This window comes from Opisthocomus hoazin, chromosome 1 (genome assembly GCF_030867145.1).
Source record: "Opisthocomus hoazin isolate bOpiHoa1 chromosome 1, bOpiHoa1.hap1, whole genome shotgun sequence".
Taxonomy (NCBI): domain Eukaryota; kingdom Metazoa; phylum Chordata; class Aves; order Opisthocomiformes; family Opisthocomidae; genus Opisthocomus; species Opisthocomus hoazin.
The window spans coordinates 141,231,404-141,255,241 of NC_134414.1; the positions used below are offsets into that span (position 1 = coordinate 141,231,404).

General features: G+C 46.2%; 1 long non-coding RNA gene across 1 annotated transcript; it reads right to left on the reverse strand.

Moving 5' to 3' along the window:
* Positions 1-10,649: 10,649 nt before the first annotated feature.
* On the reverse strand, positions 10,650-17,246 carry LOC142363586 (uncharacterized). The gene is made up of 2 exons (XR_012765838.1): positions 17,193-17,246; positions 10,650-13,324 (listed from the first exon to the last, which is right to left on the reverse strand). It is a non-coding gene; the product is annotated as an uncharacterized LOC142363586 (long non-coding RNA).
* Between the last annotated feature and the right edge of the window lie 6,592 nt (positions 17,247-23,838).

The window sequence follows — 23,838 nt, forward strand, 5'->3', positions numbered from 1 at the left end:
GAAAAATCTGAATCCAGTGAATTTCTGATTGTATTGACATATCACAGCAAGCATCTACATCTCCTCTCTTGCAGGTGCTGTAATGAGCATCATGATCTTTGCAATTACGTGTGTTTACTTAAATGTCCTGTTTCTCTTACCTGAATGTGTATTCATGCTTCAATGGAAGACTGACAGAAGACTGTCTCTCTGGAATTCAGCTGCATACTTTTGAGTTGAGTCATTTTGCTGAATTGAAAGTGTTGCCTGGTCTCCCTCACTTGAGTAATGTCAGTCCTTCCCCCAACCCTTTGGGGTTTGTACTGGTGCTCTGTGGAGATGGGAGCGGTGTGACACATTAACCAGAACTGTGAATTGCTGCTCTAATTGTAGATGAACTTTCTTTCATAGTGAATAGGAAATAGCAGGAAGGGGAGAACTGATGGCTTCCTCCCCTCATCCTCAAGTACAGTAGTTTTTTCACTAGTTTGAAAACCTGCAGAAATACAATTAAGATGGAGCTGCATATAGCCATTTGTACAAATGGACTTCTTTTTGTGACAATAATAATAAAAATAATAATAATAATAAAGCTTGTTTGAAGTATGAGCTATGTGAGACCTGATTCAGATTTTGTCTTCTTCTTCATTGCTAAAAACAATAATGAGAATTTTGATCCTGGAACTCAAAACAACATACTGACGTTGCAGGAGGCAGAACAGAACTCAGTTAACAGTGCTAGGCTTTTATAGAATTTTGTATCTGCTTTCCATAACAAGAAATGAAAATAATCTACTAGCAGGTATTTCTAAGGAAGTGCCTTATCTTCTAAATTTACATTCTCTTAGCTTTCAAACTCCTTGCATAGAACCCATGTACAGAACAGCATCAAACTGTGTGATTTATTTCCTATCTTTGGAGTTGCCTAATGTAAATAAGATACAGAATCATAGAATCATAGACTCTTTTGGGTGGAAAGGACCTTTAAAGGTCATCTAGTCCAACTCCCCTGCAATGAGCAGGGACGTCTTCAACTCGGAGCCCTGTCCAACCTGACCTTGAATGTTTCCAGGATGGTGTATCTACTACCTCTCTGGGCAACCAGTGTTTCACTACCCTCATCGTAAAAAATTTCTTCCTGACTGCTACTGGAATTTGGCTTCTGGTTTCCTCAGGTGACTTACATATTAAAAAAAATTCCTGGAAAAAGACGACATAAAAAAAGGGGCAGAACATTTTATGAAAAGTAAACGATTCCCTAGTAAACTTTGCATAATCTTTTTGTTGATGATGAGTGGTGCAGACCATTTTTAGCATAATTTATTTGATCTAGAGGACAAACAGCTACAGAAGAAAATTTGAGGTGGGAAAAATCAGCAAATGTAATGAGCATACCAGAAGCTGTAAATATTAAATCTAAAAAGTAAATGTGGAATACCTACCTTCTTCCATTAGGACATATACACATGAATTGTGTCCATGTGAAACTCAGATGATGAAGTAATAGGAGGCACTAGACTAACTTTTGTGCTGGTTCAGTGCAATCTGTTTCAGACTCAGAAACAGCAATAACTACAGTCACACAAAGGCAAAGCACTTTTGCTGTAATATTCTGCATGAATATGCTGCTTCAGGATTTGTTTTAATTTTTCACATTGTGATGTAGTTATATCCTAAAATTCTGAAACACTATTGTTGCTCCTTGCTGTTGCAAGGTCTCTTTCCTCTCCCTCCTAGCAATATTGCAAAAATTTCAAAGCAGACATTCCTCCCCTCCTTGAAACTGATAACCTCAAACTATCTTCTGAGTTTATGATAATGTGATAAGAATGAATGTTTTGACCCAGTTGCTTGTAGTAAAATGAGAAGTATTTTCTGAAAATAAAAATGTTAAATATGGAGTACCTTGTCTGCTTCTTTGTGCCTAAAATAAACATCATGGGCCAATTTTTGTGGTTTTTATTTCTGAAATAATAACAGGTTAACCAAGCTTTCAACTGTGCACAGAGAACTCTTTTGCAAGAATTGTGGGCCTGCCTTGAGAAATCTACAATCCAAGACAAGAAACTAGTGAAGGTGCAAGCAAGTGTCTTTGAGATGGGCCACATGATAAGCCTCTGGTCTTGCTACTGTTTTATGCTGGGTTGATACTTGCAAAGTATGTAAGATCTGCTGCTATTTTTTCCTCTCTGCTGATCAAACAGAACCACACTTTACCATCATCCCTCTGTACACATGAAAACCTTGTCCTTAGAGGACCTTCCGACCCATCAATCAAATGCATTGGCTGGCTGAAGTTCTCTTTTTGTTACAATGAATTAATTGAGACTGTATCTAAGAGAGAAGCAGAACTGGGAGAAAAAACACTAGTGTTCCTTAAACTCAACCAGCTTATAGTATCATAACGAAAGATTTTTAAAAACCTCTGAGAAGTTCTATGCTGATCCAGGAATTTAATCCAAAATATCAATAAATTAAAGTTTTTAGAGGAATGATATCTGCAACACATGCTAATCAACTATATTATTGGTATAGTAAAGCTGGACTCACAGCCACTTGGCAAAACCATGCTATGCATTGATGCTAGTCCCACTTTCGTCTGGGACATGGAGGGAAAGTTGAAGAGAAAGTGGTAGCTTCCCAGAAATCACAAGGGGATAGACGGGTAAATGAAATGTCAGCAACCAGATGGAAAAAAGTTACAGATTCCTTGTCAGATGTGCTTATTTCTGTAGCATCACGAGACAGGAGTTGGAAAAAAGTTACAGATTCCTTGTCAGATGTGCTTATTTCTGTAGCATCACGAGACAGGAGTTTTCGAACTGTCCAGCTGCTTAAGTACAGAACATCTCAAGCTTTGATTGAGATGAGTGAGGCACTTCACACCTTTTGTAGGTGTGGTTTCAGGCTTCCCACAGATAAACCAGATGTTAGGGTATTAGTTACTGTCTCCTCACTGTTTCAGATTATCTCCATTCGGAAAACTTTTTAAATAGGAAAAGATGAGATCTCATTCTGCATCAAAAAGATTTTTATGGCAAATTCTATGGAGCAGAATAAACATTCCTGCTTTTCAGAAAATAAGAGCAAGTTTCAAGAAGTACTTGCCCACTGCTACTGTCATTTACATTGTAAACTATTCTCTTGCTTTTCCCACTATACTTCTGATAAATAATCGGCAATTCACTAGCTTTCCCAGAAAACCTCTTCTCATTTCTGAACTCTTTTTCAGTTTGACTCATTCACCCTTCATCCATTCTTTTAGTGTTCAATGCTGGACAAATAAAATTCTAGGATTTCACCTAGAGGTGAAATAGACTGAACTAATTTTCCCACAAATAAATGCCAGTGATTCTGATGACAAATCAGTGGCATTATCTATGGGAGAATTATACAAGTCAGCTTGGATTTGAAGATATAAGCAAAACAAATGATTAAAAAAATGAATGAAGTATTGGAGGTTAGCAGATTTCTAATAAGATTTATCCATTGGCTCATAGCAGGTTGCACAGGACCTCCTCCAGGCGGGTTTTGAATATCTCCAGAGAAGCAGAATCCACAACCCCTCTGGGCAGCCTGTTCCAGTGCTCCGTCACCCTCAAGAGTGAAGAATTTCTTCCTTATGTTCAGACGGAACTTCCTGTGCTTCAGTTTGTGCCCATTGCCCCTTGTCCTGTCGCTGGGCACCACTGAAAAGAGTCTGGCCCCATCCTCCTGACACCCACCCTTCAGATATTTATAAGCATTTGAAAGGTCCCCTCTCAGCCTTCTCTTCTTCAGGCTGAACAAGCCCAGCTCCCTCAGCTTTTCCTCGTAGGAGACATGCTCCAGTCCCCTCATCATCCTCGTAGCCCTCTGCTGGACTCCCTCCAGTAGTTCCTCATCTTTCTTGAACTGGGGAGCCCAGAACTGGACCCAGTACTCCAGATGGAGCCTCACTAGGGCAGAGTAGAGGGGGAGGAGAACCTCCCTCGACCTGCTGGCCACACTCCTCTTGATGCACCCCAGGATCCGATTGGCCTTCTTGGCAACAAGGGTACACTGCTGGCTCATGGTCAACCTGTCATCCACCAGGACATCCAGGTCTCTCTCCACAGAGCTGCTCTGCAGCAGGTCAGCCCCGAGCCTGTACTGGTGCACTGGATTATTCTTCCCAAGGTGAAGGACCCTGCACTTGCCCTTGTTGAACTTCATCAGGTTCCTCTGCGCCCAACTCTCCAACCTGTTCACGTCTCGTTGAATGGCAGCACAGCCTTCTGGTGTGTCCACCACTCCTCCCAGTTTTGTGTCATCAGCAAACTTGCTGAGGGTGCACTCTAACCCTTCATCCAGGTCATTGATGAAGCAGTTGAATAAGACTGGGCCAAGTACTGACCCCTGAGGGACACCACTAGTTACAGGCCTCCGACTAGACTCAAAGCTGCTGATGACAACACTCTGAGCTCTGCCATTCAGCCAGTTCTCAATGCACGTCACTGCCTACTCATCTAGCTGACACTTCCTGAGCTTCCCTATGAGGTTGTCTCCTTAAAGGCTTTTTTTCTCTCTCATTAGAGTTTCATAGTACTGCTATAGCCAGAGGAGGAAAAAAGAATCACAGAAATCCAATTCCTGAAGTAATTTTTACACTAAATCAATGACAAGTATACATTATACGCTGAATGTCTTATCTTCAACCATTTGTTTAAACTGGTTGTAAACTGTGAGTTCAGACTAGATTTCTGAAGAAAGCTGCTATAAGTTTTTAGCTGTAGATGATGATGAGTTACATAGAAAATGCTAGTACTTGAACTAGATGTGACAAATCCAAACATTTCAAAGATGAAAAGACTGAGAAATAATTAATTTCTTGCACTTGAACCAAAAGATAATAAAATGACAAGAATAGGTTTTAAGGAGATACCACGCAGGTGCAAGCAGAAGAATCTGAACTATGAGTGAGTGTTTCCTTTTTTTTTTAACAAAGCAATGAAATCACAGCTGCTCATATTTTTCCCAGAACTCCATCTATGTTGCTTCTGCACATAGATGCATGTATTGTTTCCACATATTATCCTTTATGACAGACACGAAACAGAATCTAATGAATGCACGTAGGAGTTAGTTCTTTATTCAGGCTAATGGTACTGTTAGCTTGCTTGCTGTTCTGGGAACAATGCCCTGGGTTGTTGAAGCAATAGAAACTGGCTTACTCTAATGTGATACACTGGGGATGTAGCCGAGATGCTTGAGAACACTGGCATTCTTATTGCTCCTATGTTCCAATGTTTGGGATGGGCCTCAGTAACTTCCATTGGTAAAATCACATGATGTTCCATATATGAAATAATGGATTGTAAATGTCAATGTGCAAAAGGTCACCTTCATGGCATTGTGTCAAAAGCTGGCACTGGCTCTGGACAGCCTGCACACACACATCTGTGTGTTAAGCATAATTCTAAACCAACTGACCTTTAACAAATATTAGTCTCACCAGGGAGGGGCTGAGAGAAGGAGTGGGTCACCAGCTTGCAGATAGTGATCCTAGTTGGTCTTTGAGCACAACAGTTTCAGCAGACTTATGGTCTGGTGGAATCCACGCTGAAAGAAGGCATGTGGTCAGTCCAGGATATTTGGTTTTGCTAAGATCTTTAGCCAATAGCTTTTGACAACAAGCCTGGATGTTCTCCTCCTACTCTCTCTGAAGAGGAAAGATAGGATATTTTGAAACACTTTTTCTATATGGCAGCAATGTATTTCCTCCTTTTCAGCACTCCAAACAGGAGTTGTCATTCATGGCTTTGTTCAGCTTTTTTCCTTCATGAATATTTGACCTATAGCCTGGAACATTGCTCAGGTAAAGCAAGCGTCATTGGAAGCAAATTTTGAGTGTTTTTAAGAGCATTTTCCAATATCAGTAGTTGGTGAACTGGGTTCTAAAAGAGCATAAGGGAGCACTCCCTTAGAAAAGTACAAATGCAGGCACAATGGTGCTTCTCTTATTGGCAGAACAATCAAAATAGACCAAATGATCTAGTGTCAGAACTACCTCATCATAACACAAAATATGTGACCTATTTAAACTTGAATATATATGAATGCTGAAAAGTGAGGGCGTTTTCTACCTATAGCACAACTCTTCACTATTAAAAGCAAAAGGATAAAGCAATATAGTCAGGAAGTCTGTATTTTCTTGGGAAGATCTTTTCTAAAACCTCACCTCACCAATGCTTTTGAAAGACTGAAGTCCAAAGATTCAGGCATATGACTGAGTGTTAAAGTAATAAAATCTTTATATGTAAGTGTGTCTGCCTATGTAAGACTACCTCTCCTATTGACGGTTCAGAGGATATTGCTAATAGCTGATTAAATAAATCCTTTAATTCACAACAGTCATGTCTGTGTTGTTGGTGATAAGCGGTTCTGACACCCCTTTTGATGATCTATGCTAAAAAATGCTTCCTCTAGGTGTGCATTTTTCTTCATATTTTAACCTCCTGTATGTCTGGATATTCTTTAGTAGGAAGGAATAAGTATTTTTCTGTTTCTGTCCTTCTGTCCTTCTCTTTGTTCACTACTCCAGCAGCTCCTTCCATATAATTCGCTGAGTATAGAATAATCCGCCAACTTGTCTTTTAAAACTCTGGTTTTATCCCAAATGCCAGTAGCACTGGGGTGACTCCCTGACAGGAAAAGATACGATGAAGACTTTCCCTAGTTTTATTACATGATAGACTTACAAGATACTTTATAGGGTTTTGCAGCTCTGCGACAAATAAAAGCTCCCTTTTTAATATCACATGCAACCCGATACTAAAACGAATGTGCATAGCCTGTTACAAAACGAGATTTATAGGAAGATCTTATCCTGGGCCTAAAACATAGAAAAAATCTCAGCTTTCTGAGATATTCCTCACATATATACTTTCCCCTGAGTCTTCTCCTAATCTTCTGTCTACCTTTTAATTGCATCAGTTTCATCATCTTCAGACACAAGCTTCTTCTGGAGTAGCATACAATTCAAGGAAGCCTAGAACTGTATTTGTGGGGCACCTGCATTTTTGCACTGAGCCCTATGCAAAAGCTATGCAAACTAGTACATTCAGTATAGGCTTATAGTAAAAAGCAAAATAATCTAATCTGAAAAACTGAAATAAAGAGAAACATAACTGCACCTGGTGTAGTGCTGACTGTGTATAATAAGGTACTAAAAAGAAGGGGACCATGAGAACAAAGCCATAACTATTTTCCACAATGATGGGAAAAAAGATATCATGTCCCTCTTTGTAATGGATTTGTCATTCAGAGTGACATTGCTGAAGGTCAGAAATTAGATAGATTACTAATTTACAGAACAGTTTCTCATTATCATCTTTGCAGACTCCGAATTGCTGAAATCCATTTAAAAGTCTATCTGTACACACCATTAGTTTTGCAAGACACCTATACCAAAGTTCTCCTCTGTTCATACAAAGTGTATTTGTTTTCCTCTCAGGAACTGCAGAGAAGAGTTTTACTCTTGAACTTGGCTTTATGGTCAGATATAAATGCTACATTGTTATTAGAATCTTTATTTTTAATGGTAATTGCATAGCAGCTTCAAGAGTATTTTGAGAACTGCAGGGTAACATAGCACTTACAGAAAAGTTCAGGTGATTTCCATAGTGTTTTCTTTTTTGTAGGCACACTTGAAGAATATGCAAATAGGATATAGAAGCACGTAAGATAACTGGTTACTTTAGGCAAGTTGCTTTATATCATTCTCCTGGGGCTTCACACTTTATTGGATATTCGTCTGAGTTTGGAGGTTTGGGGGCTGGGGTCTTGTCTTCTTATTGTACTGACTAATTTTGAGGTTTGTTTTGGTTTCGGCTGCCGCCGGCAACAAAAGCGCCACGCGGCCGCCCCTCCCCCCGCCGGCATGCGGAGGAGAATGAAAAGAAAGAGGCAGAAACCGGTGGGTCGGGATAAGGGCAGTTTAACAGAACAGCAAACAGAGGGAACAGGAACAACAACAGTACAGATAAGGGGAAAACATGACAAAAACAGACCTGCTCCCTCGGACCGCACCGGCGCCACACGCTCCCGAGCCGCGAGTGAGTTCCCGCTGCCCAGCTCCCCCTCCACCGGAACCCAGCGTGACGGCACATGGTATGGAACATCGGGCTCTGTTTGGCCAGGTGGGGTCAGCCCCCACCCCCCGGCTGTGCCCCTTCCTGGAGTCCAGTGAAAATTAACCCTGTCCTGGCTGAACCCAGGACATTATCCACCCCTTATTCCATACCATCTATGTCATGCCCAGGTCCCCCATTGTCCAGTTGATCACCACCACTTCTCCTGTCTCCAGATATCATTCCCTCAGTCTATGGATCATCACTCTAAAGTGTCCGTTGAGTTCATTTAATCCATGACTTCGGGCTCCATCTGTCGTAATGGTCTTCCGTGGCAGGAGAGGTGATGTGTGGTGATGGGCGGTCACTTGCTGCATCCGGAGCTCACGGGTGATGTATCTGGTGCGGCCCGTGCCCACAGTCTGCAGGAGATGTTGATCCTGATGAAGTTGCTGGATGCCAGTTGTTGAAAACCAGGTCCAGTTCCATCATCGCTGTGCTCTGCTAGGGTTCATGAAAAAAGTCCATCCTTCTTTAATCTGGATGATTCTTACTATGCTACTACTGGTACAAAATATAACAATTGTAACAGTGATAACACACAGTGACAGGGTTATTTAACAATTAACTTTATACAATTTATTTATGGACTATTCTCCCATAAAATCATATCCCCATGAGGTACACATCGGACTTCCCCATCCTTCCGCATTACCCACCAGATACACCCAGGTCCTTGAGAAAAGGCAATCCCCCGGACGGGCTTGCCTTTGCCCGAGGCAGGACTAACCCAAACTGTCTTCACTAACATGTTCCGCATGTGCACTACAGGGACTTTATCCCCTTCCACAGGGCGCTGAGGTTTTGACTGGGCAGGACCAGCCCGGTTGGTGGATTCTCTGGTGTTAACCAACCAGGTGGCCTTTGCTAAATGAGTATCCCAGTTTTTGAAATTCCCACCTCCCATTGCCCTCAAAGTGGTTTTTAGCAGTCCATTGTAACGTTCGATCTTTCCAGAGGCTGGTGCATGGTAGGGGATGTGATACACCCACTCGATACCGTGTTCTTTGGCCCAGGTGTCTACGAGGCTGTTATGAAAGTGAGTCCCGTTGTCCGACTCAATTCTCTTGGGAGTGCCAAGTCGCCACAGGACTTGTTTTTCAAGGCCCAGGATGGTATTCCGGGCAGTGGCATGGGGCACAGGGTAGGTTTCCAGCCATCCGGTGGTGGCCTCCACCATTGTGAGCACATAGTGCTTGCCTTGGTGGGTTTGTGGCAGTGTGATGTAGTCAATCTGCCAAGCCTCCCCATATTTATATTTTAGCCATCGTCCTCCGTACCACTGAGGCTTTACCCGCTTGGCTTGCTTGATTGCAGCGCATGTCTCACATTCATGGATAACCTGTGCGATAGTGTCCATGGTCAAGTCCACCACTCGGTCACGAGCCCATCTGTATGTCGCTTCTCTTCCTTGGTGGCCCGAGGTGTCATGGGCCCACCGAGCTATAAAGAGTTCACCCTTATGTTGCCAGTCCAGATCCACCTGAGCCACTTCAATCTTAGCAGCCTGATCTGCGTGGTGGTGGCTTTGATGTTCTTCAGTGGCCCGACTCTTAGGGACGTGGGCGTCCACGTGACAGACTTTTACAGCCAACTGCTCCAGCTGGGCAGCAATATCCTGCCACAATGGGGCAGCCCAGATAGGTTTGCCTCTGCGCTGCCAGTTGTTGTTCTTCCATTGCTGCAGCCACCCCCACAAGGCATTGGCCACCATCCATGACTCGGCGTAAAGATAGAGCACTGGCCACTTCTCTCGACTGGCAATGTCTAAAGCCAGCTGGATGGCTTTCACCTCTGCAAACTGTCTGGACTCACCTTCTCCCTTGGCAGTTTCTGCGACTTGTCGTGTAGGGCTCCATACAGCAGCCTTCCACCTCCGCTGCTTCCGCACAATGCGACAGGACCCATCCGTGAACAGGGCATACTGTTTCTTATCTTCTGGCAGCTGGTTATACAGTGGGGACTCTTCAGCACGTGTCACCTCCTCCTCTGGCGATGCTCCAAAATCTTTGCCTTCTGGCCAGTCCATGATGACCTCCAGAATTCCTGGGCGACTGGGGTTTCCCATTCGGGCACGCTGGGCGGTCAGCGCGACCCACTTACTCCACGTAGCATCGGTGGCATGATGCGTAGAGGGGACCCTCTCTTTGAACATCCAGCCCAGGACCGGCAATCGTGGTGCTAGGAGGAGCTGTGCTTCAGTGCCGACCACTTCTGAAGCAGCTCGAACGCCTTCATAGCTGCCAGAATCTCTTTTTCAGTGGGAGTATAGCGGGCCTCGGATTCTTTGTATCCCCGGCTCCAGAACCCCAGGGGTCGACCTCAAGTCTCCCCTGGTGCTTTCTGCCGGAGACTCCAGGTTGGGCCATTCTCCCCGGCTGCGGTGTAGAGCACGTTTTTAACATCTTGCTCTGATCGGACTGGACCAAGGGCTACAGCATGAACTATCTCCCGTTTAATCTGTTCGAATGCCTGTCGTTGCTCAGGGCCCCTGCCGCGATTGAGAGACGGGACACCTGCTTGATACAAGTAGAATGTTCGTTTTATTGCTGTTATACACATATATTTATACAGACCAAAAGACAGCATGTTCTAAACTGATTGGTTAAGTTTCAAACTAGGCACTCATTAATTGGTTAACACAAACGCTGGGCAGAAACACATTCTTTAAGCTTATCTCAACAGACACATTCCTTAAGTTTATTTTAACTAGGGCAATACTCCCTCCTCCAGGAAGACTCAACACTATCTCGTTTCTTCCCAGGGCTTGTGGCCAACGAGTTCCAGCACATCCTCCTTTATTAATTGCGCCACACTGGTGGCCCTGCTGAGACCTACATCTCCCTCTTCCTGTTGCACGATAAGAATCCTTTTGACTGAGCGTGTTATTAGTTTTTGTAAACACTGTAACAGGCATGGAAGGAGTAATAACAGAAAAATAAAAACAGCCAAAGCATACACTGCCGTCTTTACCAGGCTCCTTAACCATCCAGACAGACCCCATCCTTCAAAAAGTTTATCTAACCAATCCCAGCTGTTATCCTGACAGAGTTGAAGACCCCGTTTTTAAGCTTTTGGATGTTGCCATGGATTGATTCTGAGTGATCAGAAAGATTCATGCAACACATGCCCTCAAAGTCCTCACAGCCATGGCCCTGTGCTAAAAGCAGAAAATCTATGGCAGCTCTATTTTGTAATGTAGCGTGACGAACACTATCTACGTCTAATAAAAGATTCGATAACGCACTGCTAGTAGCATTCGTTTGTTTAGCAAGCCAGCAGCCAAGCTTATCTAATGTTGCCAATGCCTTTCCAGAGGCAGCTCCAGGTAATAGAAGAGAGGCGGCAAAATGTTGACTAAAAGACCAGAATTCTATATTATTGTCACACTCAGGGGTGTAGGCATGAACACCACACTTTGTCCTATGGGAGAGGCGGTGTTGCAAAATCATAGATGTGTTAGGGGTCAATACTGACAAGCGCCCAAGACTACATGGGCCTCCTTTTATATGTGAAGGGATACCGGGCCATGCCCTATCTCCACAAATAAAAAATATCCCTGGAGGCAACAAGAGGGGAGCATTAGTAGACTTAGACAAATTCGTTGCTGTATAATTGCACCAAACAGTGTCATTTTTAAAGATAGGGTGAGCAGGGGAAACATCCCATGCCTTAGATTGATTCTTTCCCGTGTAGTTAAACTTGACGCAGAAGTCCATCTTTACAGACCCTAACAGCTCAATTTCTTGTGGTTCCAGAGTAGCAAGTGGAAGCCCGGGGGTCCAGATGTCCCAACAATCTGTTACATTTCGAGACACCCTTTTAGACGGGAAGATAGACTGAAAAGCTCTGGGGATCGGCCAGTCATTTAGTGGCAAGCCCACAAGACAGGTAGAAAAAGGGTTGTTAGGAGAGGCAGCAGCGAGGCACAAGATGTCCTGTCCCGTAAGATTCGCTAGCGTCACCCATACGTTAACTTTGGGCAATGCAGGCAAAAATGAATAATTAAATGCCTCCCCTATCATAACCATAATCAGGAGTATTATTTTCAGAGCAGTTTTCTGCCCTTTTTCACCTTCTAAGCAAACCGCTTCCTGCGTCGTTCTTTCATTCGATTCCAGTCCTTTTATGTTTATGATTCAACCGTCCTGATTGTCCCGGTCCTCTTGAGGAGATTCACCGACTTGTTGCTCAGAAGGTTGGTCCTGGGTGCGATCCGATTCGTCCTCAGATGGTTGTGGCAATGATTCGCGGAAAGATCGCACGCTTTTCGCTGGAATCCATCGGGGGCCTCTTTCTGTGGGAACACAAGCATAACCTCTGCCCCACGTGATAAGGGGGTAAGGTCCCATGATCTTACCTGTTTTGGGATCTCGGATCAATACCGGAGCCTTGATTGTTGCTTCAAACGAAGCGTTTGTATTAAAATGACGAACTATCGGAGGGTTGCTGTCTAACAGAGAACAACTCAAAAAATTAAAAACATATAAGGCTTTCTGTAGACGTTCCTCAGGGGTAGCAGTCCCTACTCCCCCTTTTTGTTGTTGTAATAAACGTTTTAGAGATTGATGAGAGCGTTCAATTAAAGATTGGCCTGTAGGGGAGTGAGGAATGCCAGTAATGTGAGTAATCCCCCAGGAGTTCAAAAAAGTTTTTGTTGCAGCCGACACGAAGGCAGGGCCGTTGTCCGTCTTGATTTGAGAGGGTATACCTAAAGTGGCAAAGGCACGCATTAAATGGTTTTGAACATCACGTGTCTTTTCTCCTGTGTGGCAGGAGGCAAACAAGGCACCAGAAAAGGTATCAATGGAAGAATGAATACATTTTAGATGACCAAATTTTGAAAAGTGGGTTACATTGGTTTGCCACAGTTGTAAGTTCTGCAGTCCCCTAGGATTAATCCCTCCCGTTATCAACGGAAAGGAGTGTTTTTGACAGTCAGGACACACGGCGATAATATTAGTTGCTTGCTGAGTAGTAAGGCCGAATTGTCATTTAAGACTTCCAGCATTCTGGTGAAAGAAAGAATGGCTGAGTTTAGCTTGTGCTACGCAATCCGGTAATACTTGCACTGGTAATGTAATTATATCAGTTCGTCGATTCCCTTCTGCAATAAAACCAGGTAAAACAGTATGTGTTCTGACGTGCATAACAAAATAGGGATGAGGGCGTGAGTCCAAAAGGAAAATAAACTCCTGCAATAAAGCAAACAATTCAGAATGTGAGACATCACGTAACACAGATGCTTCAGCTCGTTCAACAATTCCTACAACATAAGCTGAGTCAGTAACTATGTTAAGCGGTGTGGACCACTTTCGAAAGACTCGAACAACTGCGGTCAGCTTTACTATTTGAGGAGAACCAGGCACAGTCTCTATATCCGAGTTCCATTGTCCACGCTGGTCATCCCACCACAGGATGACCGATCTATGCGACTTTCCAGAGCCATCCGTAAACACGGTGAGGGCCTGCAAGGGTTAGTTGCTTCTTTTTGGCCTGGACAGAAGATGAAAGTTAGCATTGAGTAGTTTATGAGATGGCGGGTGAGAGGTAAGTTGGCCTGTGTAGCCAGCTATCGTTATACTGAAGGCGTCGGATTGTTGGTGGAGCCACTGTAAATAAGTACTTGCCACAGGCAAACAGATGTAGGCAAAGTCCATCCCTGATAGTGTCAATAAACATTGCCGGGCTCTAATGATTAAGGACGCAAACATCTCGTGCTGTGTTGAAATAGTCTTTGAAGACTGATTGGGTAAGAAAACCCATTCAATAATCAGCAGTGGGTCTGATTTCTGAGAATCCCACTGAAATATTAGCGCATGAGGTTGTCGAGTGGGGTTTAAAATAATCAGAAAAAAGGGTAGCTCGGAAGCCCATCGATGTGCTTGTCGGAGACTAATTGCTGTAGCAACCTTTTGCAGGGAAGTAGTGGCTTCAGGGTCAAGACTGCGGGGGAGCGTAAGTCAGTGTCCCCTTTTAGCAGTCTAAATAAAGGACTTAGGTCCGCATTAGAAATCCCCAACAGTGGTCGGACCCAATTGATTGTTCCCAACAATTTCTGTACATCATGTAAATTTTGTATGTCTGTCTGTATCTGTAGAGGTTGAGGAGTTATAGTTTGGGCCCTGATGCGCCAACCTAAGTATTTCCATGGAGATATTTTTTGAACCTTTTCCGGCGCAATACAGAGGCCTGCCGAGTTAACGGCAGCCATGACAAGAGCTACTGCTTCCTCCATGACCTCGTGAAGTTGTGCAGCCACTAGGATGTCATCCATATAGTGATACAAGAAGACACTGGGCATCGTAGTTCTAACAGGGGTGAGTACTTTAGCTACGTACCACTGACAAATCGTAGGACTATTCTTCATTCCCTGTGGCAGCACAACCCACTGGTGTCTTTGCAATGGGGCTTGCATGTTGACGCTTGGAACTGAAAAGGCAAATTTAGGCGCATCATCTGGATGCAGTGGGATATTAAAACAGCAGTCTTTGAGGTCAATAATAGTCAAGTGCCAATCTCGAGGGATCATAGTAGGGGACGGGAGTCCTGGTTGAAGGGCTCCCATGTCTTCCATAGCGTCATTAATTTTTCTAAGGTCATGGAGTAAGCGCCACTTGCCAGTTTGTTTCTTGATGACAAAGACAGGTGAATTCCAAGGGCTAGTGGAGGGCACAATGTGCCCTCTTGTTAACTGCTCCGTGACTAATTCCTGGAGGGCGCGAAGCTTTTCCAGAGGGAGGGGCCATTGATCTACCCAAATAGGGTCATCGGTTTTCCAAGTTAATTTCAGGGTGTCGCGCACTTCAATGGCCCCATCTAAAAATGGGTCCGAATGGACATTCCCCACTGAGACAGTACGTCGCGCCCCCACAGAACCATAGGAACAGGTAACACAAAAGGCTTAATAGAAGCCGTATGCCCTTCCGGACCTTGGATTTGGATTAATTCCACGCTTTGGTGACTTTTACCAGTTCCCCCAATTCCAGCCAATGTCTGGGAAACGTTAGCCAGAGGCCATTGTGGAGGCCACTTGGCCTGGGATATTACTGTAACATCAGCTCCAGTATCAATAATCCCATTTAGCATTACTTTCCGCCCCCCACGAATAAGGGTACATTGGTACACAGGTCGTTTCTGAGAAATAGACTGTACTCATAAAATTTGTGGGTCCCCCGTAGATCCAAACCCTCCCTGCCTTTGTTGAGGCTGGTTAGGAACTGGGGAGTCCATCACTGTGGGAATCAATACCAATTGTGCTATATGGCTGCCTTTTGGCACCGTGCAGGGAGGAAACAGGGTCCATGCCATGATTTTAATTTCATCAGTACTGTCAGAATCAATGACCCCTGGTAGTACAAAAAGTCCTGACAAGGTGGTAGATGATCTTCCTAACAAAAGCGCTTGAGTTTTTGGGCGTAGGGGCCCCGAAACGTTTGTTAACAATAAGTGAATCGAGGAATCGAGCAACGTTACTGTGTGGGAGGTTGCCAGGTCCAATCCGGCGTTACCGGCTGTTGTTGGATGGAGACTTGAGACACTGCTGGTTCCCTCCATGGGGGTTGGAACGTCGGCTGCGGTACTTGTGTCTGCGCGCGTCGCTGCCCCGCGCTCCGTGATCGGTTTCCCTGTATCGGTTGACCTTGGAAATCATACTTAGACTGACATTGATTAGCATAATGACGCCCTTTTCGGCATCTAGGACAGACCCCAGGGGTCTGGGGCCTGGTACCAGCATTGGTAGCCAAACAGTTCTTTTTCAAATGACCAGGTTTGCTGCAACCATAACAATTTCCAGGCCCCCCAGAGCCGCGCATGGCCGCGAAAGCAGCAGCCATGGCTTCAAATTTATGATCCATAGTGCCAATTCTATTACAAGCCTTTACCATCTCCACTAGTGTGGGGTTTGTATTTGGGAGAGATTTCAGTAACTTTTTACAATCCACATTAGCATTTGCTACAGCCAGTTTTAACAACAAAATCTCCCGCGCTTCCGTATTGTCTATCTGATGCTCCAGAGCTTGCTTCAGCCTGTCAATAAACTGCACATAAGGTTCCCGGGGGTCCTGGGTAATCGTAGTGAAGGTTTTTAGCGGTTTTTGTGAGTCAGGGACCTTAAGAAGGGCTTTTTTAGCTTCTTCACGAGTCGCCTTAAGAGCTTCCCGTTGGATATCCCAGGCTTGAGCCACCGGATCAGAGTGTTGACCCGTGCCAGTAAGGTGTTCTATAGTCAGCGCAGCTATAGCTGCATTGCCGTGACCCACGTAAGTCATAAGAAGTGCCTGTAGTCCCCCCCTCCAGTGTGACTCCCACAGGGAGTACTGTGTCGGAGTCAGTAACAGTTGCGCTAAAGATTTTAAATCATGCGGAGTCATAATATAAGTGTCAAAACCAGAAGATAGTAAACTTGCAAAATACAGGGAAGAAAGCCCGTGCTCAGTAACAGTACGACGCAGTTCCTTAATTACCGGGAAGGATAAAGCCTCCCACTGTGCCCCCCGACCCTGATGAATCACGGGGGCTACAATTGTTTTAGCGATTTCTAACTCCCCCTCCTTCAAGGCTTGGCGTTTTATATCAGCCCACACATCACGCGGGTTAGGGGGGTAGAGATCCGGTTCTTTTTCAGGATCCACCGGACCCGGGTCAAAAGGATCCCCCCCCGGGGGGTATCCTGCAGCACACACTCCTAAAGGTTTGTTCTCCGGCAGCACCGGAGGCGCTGTGGGAGAGTTGTCTCCCTCCCCTGCTTTGTCCTTATGATTTTTCTCTTGCGCTTTTAAGGTCTCAAAAACACTCCTCCACCAGGGGAGTATACGCTGCGCTTCAGAGTTCCCTGTCGTTGCCGCGTCCCATAGTTTCACCCCCACATCGTCCCAAAGTTCCCGCGTAAAGATAGTACACGCAGTTACAGTGGGCATCTTCACCTGTACCCATTTAAGTATCAGTTTAAGATCCTGCCCAGAAATATTCTTTCCATGTCTTTTAAGGAGAGCTTTCATAAGCTCATAAACGTCTCTCTCTGGGGAAGACGTCTGACTTCCCATGTTTCCCACAGCTCACCTCTCTGCTCCAGAGGGATTGTTTAGGCCGGCTCCTGCTTCCTTTCAGCAGCTCATTCAACGTCCTGTGGGACTCGCAGCATGCCACACACTAGGTGGTTCTCTCCGAATCACGTCGGGGTCACCAATTTGCCGCGATTGAGAGAGAGGACACCTGCTTGATACAAGCAGAATGTTCGTTTTATTGCTGTTATACACATATATTTATACAGACCAAAAGACAGCGTTTCTAAACTGATTGGTTAAGTTTCAAACTAGGCACTCATTAATTGGTTAACACAAACGCTGGGCAGAAACACATCCTTTAAGCTTATCTCAACAGACACATTCCTTAAGTTTATTTTAACTAGGGCAATACTCCCTCCTCCAGGAAGACTCAACACTATCTCGTTTCTTCCCAGGGCTTGTGGCCAACGAGTTCCTGCACATCCTCCCTTATTAATTGCGCCACACTGGTGGCCCTGCTGAGACCTACAGGCGCCATTCAAAATCATTCTTCTTCCGGGTCACGTGGTACAGAGGACTCACAATCTGGCTGTAATTTGGGATGTGCATCCTCCAAAAACCCACAACACCCAGGAAGGCCTGCGCTTCCTTTTTGCTGGTTGGTGGAGACATAGCTGCTATTTTGTTGATGACATCCATTGGGATTTGACGGTGCCCATCCTGCCATTTTATCCCCAAAAACTGGATCTCTTGAGCAGGTCCCTTGACTTTACTTCGCTTAATGGCGAAACCGGCTTTCAGAAGCATCTGAACTATTTTCTCCCCTTTCTCATAAACTTCCTCTGCTGTGTCACCCCATACAATGATGTCATCGATGTACTGCAGATATTCTGGAGCTTCACCCTTTTCCAGTGCAGTCTGGATTAGTCCATGGCAAATGGTGGGACTGTGTTTCCACCCCTGGGGCAGTCGATTCCAGGTGTACTGGACGCCCCTCCAGGTGAAAGCAAACTGTGGCCTGCACTCTGCTGCCAAAGGGATGGAGAAGAATGCATTAGCAATGTCAATTGTAGCGTACCACTTGGCTGCCTTTGACTCCAGCTGATACTGAAGTTCTAGCATGTCTGGCACGGCAGCACTCAGCGGCGGTGTGACTTCATTCAGGCCACAGTAGTCTATTGTCAGTCTCCACTCTCCAGTAGATTTTCTCACTGGCCATATGGGACTATTAAAGGGTGAGCGAGTTTTGCTGATCACTCCTTGACTCTCCAGCTGGCGGATCAGCTGATGAATGGGGAGAAAGGAGTCTCGGTTGGTACGATACTGTCGCCGGTGCACCGTTGTGGTCGCGACTGGCACCTGTTGTTCTTCAACCCTCAGCAACCCCACAACGGAAGGATCCTCCGAGAGACCAGGCAAAATGGACAGCTGTTTAATTTCTTCCGTCTCCACAGCAGCTATGCCAAAAGCCCACCGATACCCCCTTGGGTCCTTGAAATACCCTTTCCTGAGATAGTCTGTCCCAAGGATGCACGGAGCCTCGGGGCCAGTTACAATGGGGTGCTTCTGCCACTCCTGCCCAGTGAGGCTCACTTCAGCCTCCAATACACTCAGCTCTTGGGACCCCCCTGTCACTCCCGAAATGCAAATGGACTCTGACCCTTTGAACTCTGATGGCATTAAAGTACACTGTGCACCAGTGTCCACTAGAGCTTTATACTCTTGTGGATCTGACGTGCCAGGCCACCAAATCCACACCGTCCAATAAACCCGGTTGTCCCTTTCCTCCACCTGGCTGGAGGCAGGGCCCCTCTAATCCTCGTCAGAGAATCTGCAGCTCACCTGCTGTAAAAATGACTTGGAGGTCCCCTCCAGAGGATCGGAATCAAGGTCGAACTGTCTACATGGTCTGGAGAGCTGGCTGCTGGAAACTGGAGCGGCATTTTTCCTAACAGAATTCCCTTTTGTGATTGTTTTATCTCACAACTCATGCACTCGTGCCTCTAGACTTGAGGTGGGTTTTCCATCCCACATCCTCATGTCCTCTCCGTCGTCACGCAGGTAGAACCACAGGGTGCCCCGGGGTGTGTAGCCTGTGTATTCCCTCTCCTGAGCAGGGAAACGCTTGCCCCTAATAGCTGAGACGCTGGCCCGTACAGGTGGGGAGTAGGACCTACTCTCTTTCATTTGGCGGACCTCCCGGGCCAGTTTCTCCACAGCTGAGACAAGGGAGGAAGGGAGACTTTCCTCATGTTGCCGGAGTCTGACAGCCACCTCATCCACTGTTGGTGCGTCTTTACCTTTCCAGTTTACAACTGCCAGTGAGTTGGCATATGAGGAGGGTGCGCTCCGCACAAACTTCCTCCACATAGATGCTGTGCACTGGACTTCATCTGGGTCTGTGGGTACCTGCTCATCGTCTGTGTCACAGTAAACCAGCTCCCGCACAGCTAATTCCCTCAGGTACTGAATACCCCTTTCCATATTGATCCACTTGCCAGGATAGCATACAGAATCGTCACTGAAGGGGTACCTCTCCCTCACGCCTGACAGAAGCCTCCTCCAGAGGCTGAGGATTTGTTCCTTTTTCCCAATGGCCTTGTCAATGCCCCCATCCCTGGCCAGGGATCCCAGCTGCTTGGCTTCCTTGCCCTCTAACTCCAAGCTGCTGGCCCCATTATCCCAGCACCGCAGCAGCCAGGTGACAATGTGCTCGCCTGGGTGGCGGCTGAAATCTTTCCGCATGTCTCGCAGCTCGCCCAGGGACAGGGACCGGGTGATGATCTCTGTCTCTATCTCCCGCGATGACCCTGGCTCATCGTCATCCCTCCCGGAGCGATCTGCTCTCTTTGCATCTTTCTTTAGTTTTACGGGGGCGACTGCTGCCGGCACAGGTTGGTCACTGGGCTCAGTCACTGTGCCTGGGGCTGGGGCTGCAGCAGCTGCCGTGCCCGTCGGGGGAGCCGGGACAACGCCAGTGGCTGCAGCAGCCGTGGTGCCGGTCGGGGGGGCTGTGACTGCCTGCTGGGCTGGAGGGGCTGCAGGGCCGGCTGGGGGGCAGCGCCAGCCGCAGTGCCTGCTGCTTCATTCCCCCCCCCTTCCCCTTTAGAGCACTGAATCAGGTTGAACAGGGCAGCTCGGTAGGCGTGGGCCAGACCCCAGCACGTTGCGGTGATTTGTGTCTCTCTGGAGTTCCCAGGGTGGCAGCACACTTTTTGCAGATATTTTACTAGTTTGTCCAGATTCTGTATTTGCTCAGGGGTGAGTTTAAAACACACCGGGGGTGCCCACTGCCCTAGACACCTGCCCATGCTGTCCCACACACCCAGCCACTCACAGCTATCCGGCCCCGGGGCAGGTCTCTGTACGATGTTCTTAACGACTTGTTTAGCCCTAAACAAGACCCAAAATCCATTCAGGAGGCAGAACAAAATGAGAGTGCTGCCCTGAGCATCCCACGGGTACTCGAGGTTCTCAAAAGCCGTTAGGACCAGCCTGAGGGAGAGAGGGGGGGCGAAAGAGTGGGGGAAGGTATCCCCTCCGGTTTTCCCCGCAGACTGGGTTCGATTATTAACAAATTCCAAGACATAGGGTCCGAGGTACGGAAATGATCACAGTGCCACATGCAAATACAAGCCTAATTTCATGCACATTGACGTTATCTTGTCATAAGTCGATATCGTACAGTACAGTAAAATCATAATCCTGATCCTTTTCCCCGCGATGATGAACAGCACCACAGGGAACAAGTACAGCAAATACGGATTCAAAAGCCACAGCCATCTCATGAAAGACAGAAACATTTTTACCGGCGACTATTTTAACACAGAAAAATGCGTATAACAAAATTTAACAAAATGTAAGAAAGCAGTTTTAACACACACTGCTCAGCCCTGCCGTTATCCCCGCCCCACGCCTGGGCGCCAAATTAATGTTTTGGTTTCAGCTGCCGCCGGCAACAAAAGCGCCACGCGGCCGCCCCTCCCCCCGCCGGGCTGCGGAGGAGAATGGAAAGAAAGAGGCAGAAACCGGTGGGTCGGGATAAGGGCAGTTTAACAGAACAGCAAACAGAGGGAAACAGGAACAGCGATACAGATAAGGGGAAAACACGACAAAAACAGACCCGCTCTCTCGGACCGCACCGGCGCCGCACGCTCCCGAGCCGCAAGTGAGTTCCCGCCGCTCCGCCCCCCCCCCCTCCACCGGAACCCAGCGTGACGGCACATGGTATGGAATACCCGGCTCTGTTTGGCCAGGTGGGGTCAGCCCCCACCCCCCGGCTGTGTCCCTTCCTGGATTCTGGTGAAAATTAACCCTGTCCTGGCCAAACCAAGGACAGGTTTCTCCCATACTGGTATATTCTGCTGTCATTTAGACATCTAGAGAATGAATTCTTTGTTTAGCTTTGCTTGCACATGCAGCTTTTTCTTTACCTATTAAGCTGTCTTTATCTCAGCTCACAAGTTTTCTCACTTTTACCCTTCCACTTCTCTCCTCCATCCCACTAGTGGGGAGTGAGCAAGCATCTGTGTCTGTGTGGGGCCTAACTGCCTACTGGGGTTAAGCCACAATGGTGAAGCTCTTGCTACGCGGAAAGTCATACTACACAGAGAAATTCATACCACACGGAAACTTGGTTGAGAAACCATCTAAGTCAACAAATAAGAAACGCTTAAGGGAGGAGTGATGACAAGACTGTCCTGCAAATTCTTCAAAGATAATTTCAAATCAAAGGGAGATATCTCAGCAGCTCTCAAAACTTCCTTGGACTTAGGTATCTGAAAATAGTTCAACTTATTTTCAAGATACAAACCCAGAATAGAGCGCCATTACACACCGGTTGTGGCTCTTTCAGCCTGTCTTCATGAAAATACTCAACTTTATTGTAATTAGTCATTGAAAAAAGATGTGGATTTGACCTTCTGCACACCAAATAAGTGCCTTAAAAACCCACGCTACAGAGTAAATCTACTAGCGTTTTACTTGTACTGTGATCTGATTTTATTTAAATTCATCATTATTTATAAAATACACGAGATCTAGTAAAGAGAAGTGCAATATTACAGCTCAGCAGTTTTGGTTCTCTTGAATAATGGTATCTGAATTCCTGCAGTCTTTGTTGTTGGTTTTTTTTCTTCTGGGTATTTCAGATAGCTCACTGTTATGGTCTCCTTTTTTGCATTTACTTTCACAGTCTCCATTAGTTAAGGTTCACACATTTTCAGGGCCCTCCTTAGACATGCTGTTTCAGTTCTCTTCTATTGTCTGCAACCGATCTTCAATTTCTACCTGTTTCTTTCATTTTCAAATTAGCATGTTTATTTTATGAGCTGCATCATTCTGAAATAAGATTTCTGAACCTTTGGAGACAGTTAGTCTATTTCTATTCATTTTGATCACATCAAACACACACTTGCATGCACAATTAGGAATTGCTTGTTTGTAGCCATTGAGCTTTTTTTTAGTTACAAACTTCAGTCTTGTTCTGGTTTGGCTGCGGCCGGCAACAAAAGCGCCACGTGGCCGCCCCTCCCCCCGCCGGGGTGCGGCGGAGAATGGAAAGAAAGAGGCAGAAACTGGTGGGTCGGGATAAGGGCAGTTTAACAGAACAGCAAACAGAGGGAACAGAAACAACAACGGTACAGAAAAGGGGAATACACAAAACAAACTGCACAACCCAGAGAGCCGCTCCCACCGCTGTGCGCTCCCAAGCCGCGAGTCAGTTCCCACCACCCAGCTCCCCCCCACCCGAACCCGGCATGACGGCACATGGTATGGAATACCCGGCTCTGTTTGGCCAGGTGGGGTCAGCCCCCACCCCCCGGCTGTGCCCCTTCCTGGAGTCCGGTGAAAATTAACCCTGTCCTGGCCGAACCCAGGACATTATCCACCCCTTATTCCATACCATCTACGTCATGCCCAGGTCCCCCATTGTCCAGTTGATCACCACCACTTCTCCTGTCTCCAGATATCATTCCCTCAGTCTATGGATCATCACTCTAAAGTGTCCGTTGAGTTCATTTAATCCATGACTTCAGGCTCCATCTGTCGTAATGGTCTTCCGTGGCAGGAGAGGTGATGTGTGGTGATGGGTGGTCACTTGCTGCATCTGGAGCTCACAGCTGATATTATCTGGTGCGGCCCATGCCCGCAGTCTGCAGGTTGGAGATGTCGATCTCGATGAAGTTGCTGGATGCCAGTAGTTGAAAACCAGGTCCAGTTCCATCATCGCTGTGCTCTGCTAGGGTTCATCAAAAAGTCCATCCTTCTTTAATCTGGATGATTCTTACTATAATACTACTGGTATAACATATAACAATTATAACAGTGATAACAGACAGTGACAAGGTTATTTAACAATTAACTTTATACAATTAATTTATGGACTATTCTCACCCAAAATCAAATCCCCATGAGGTACACATCGGACTTCCCCATCCTTCCGCATTACCCACCAGGCACACCCAGGTCCTTGAGAAAAGGCAATCCCCCGGACGGGCTTGCCTTTGCCCGAGGCAGGACTAACCCAAACTGTCTTCCCTAACACGTTCCGCATGTGCACTACAGGGACTTTATCCCCTTCTACGGGGCGCTAAGGTTTTGACTGGGCAGGACCAGCCCTGTTGGTGGACCCTCTGAGGTTAACCAAGCAGGTGGCCTTTGCTAAATGAGTATCCCAATTTTTGAAAGTCCCACCTCCC